At 31.4% G+C, this 1,727-nt stretch overlaps 1 protein-coding gene across 2 annotated transcripts in view; it reads left to right on the top strand.

Annotated features, from left to right (window-relative positions):
- Window positions 1-1,727, top strand: part of FASTKD2 (FAST kinase domains 2) — a 24,842-nt gene that overhangs the window by 8,749 nt on the left and 14,366 nt on the right. The gene's annotated exons all lie outside the window — the stretch shown is intronic.

Raw genomic sequence — 1,727 nt, 5'->3', positions numbered from 1 at the left:
GGGTCCGGGATGCGAACCGTGGTTGACTACGTGGGAGCCCAGCGACATAGCCATTACACCAACTGCTGGTTCCCCATATTCCTTCTTATAAGAAGTAGGAGCTGGACCAAGATTGAATATAAATAAACAAGTTTTTTAAAAAGACTTATTTTTTAAGATTTTCTTTAAGATTCTAACATTGTAACACTGTGTTTGATGACAGATTACTAGTTGATCAGCAAGTTTGGAAGATAGAACGTGTCTTCACCTTGCAAACTGTGATGAAATGTATTGGAAAAGATGCACCACATGCTCTTAAAAGGAAACTAGAGGTAAACACCTGAATTTTCTCCAGTGGGTAAGATTTGAAAAAATTATTTTTTGTGACTTGCTATCATCTCATGAAATCAGTTTTTTTGGAAGACATTGCTAATGTGTTTGTTTTGCTGAAGCAAATGGACAGGATTGGGTTTATATTTATTTGTACATACAAATATTTGTGTTTACTTATCTGAGTCGTTTTTCTTAATCTTCATCCTTTTTATTTAAAAAAATAGAAGTTTCATTTAATTTTGCCACAGATGACAAGTTCCATTTAAGTTTGTTTTTCTTTAGATGAAAGCTTTGAGGGAATTAGACAAATTTTCTGTTCTGAATAGCCAGCGTATGTTCGAGGTGCTAGCTGCCATGAATCACCATTCTGCTGTTCTCCTGAATGAATGCAGTAAAACATTCATAGGTAAGAGGAGTTTTTCTTTTATAGTTTGTAACAGGTGATCCGCTCTTTTGGATTATATTTGTTTTGTTTGTTTTAAAAATGTTGCTTTTATTTGAAGAAAATCTGACTGTAGGATACATCTAAATTTCATTTTTGCCTGTTGCTTTTAAAGAAAAAAAAAGTGTTTTTTTTCCTTAAGAAGCAAAAGTATTGCACATCTTGAATCTTACATGCTAAATATGTTTGTTTATTTAACTCCTTAAAGATAATATCCATGGGTGTCCTTTTAAAATATTGATCAACATACTGCAGTCCTGCAAAGACCTCCGATACTTTAATATAGATCTCTACAAGGGAATAGCAGATTATGTGACTACAACTTTTGACATGTGGAAGTTTAAACAAGTGAGTATGTGTACAGTTTAGAATTAATGTCAACAATTTCAAGAGGCATATTAATTCATTTAGCATTTTGAGCATTTCTCTTTCAATTTTATAGTAGTTAAAATGCCAAAATATTTTAATGTTAAAATGACTTTTGAAAAATGAATTTTTTAATGTTTCTGTCTTGAGGTATTTTTTAATATACTATTTAATCTTTTAACTATCTGAAGTTAAATTATATTGTTGAAAACTTGCTTTGCTATTTTTCAGAGGGTTATGCAGTACTTTGGTTAGATATTTAGCATTATTTCTATGTTTCTTTCCTTTTTCTTTGCCAGTTTTTGAATACAGATGGTGGGTGATGTAACAGACTTGGGCTTTTTGTAGAATAAAATATCATTATTTAATGATCATGACTATCATTTCCTTCAGAGTAAAAGCCTTTAAATTCAGGGACTGTGTTAATACTATAAACATCTGAATGAAGCAACTGGTAATAAGCTGTTTTGTAATGAAGTGGGTAACTGTTAGATCAATGGGCTCAGTTTACTTTGGAGTATGAAGTCAATATTGAGTATGCTATGGAAATTGATTTTACAAAGAGAAGTAATAACCGTAGCTGAGAAAGAAAAAGAAAGAACTAGGA

Source organism: Tupaia chinensis, unplaced genomic scaffold (genome assembly GCF_000334495.1).
Source record: "Tupaia chinensis unplaced genomic scaffold, TupChi_1.0 Scaffold000076_1, whole genome shotgun sequence".
Lineage (NCBI taxonomy): Eukaryota > Metazoa > Chordata > Mammalia > Scandentia > Tupaiidae > Tupaia > Tupaia belangeri.
The sequence above is the reverse complement of the archived record's forward strand: the minus strand, read 5'-3'. Positions and strand labels throughout refer to the sequence as shown.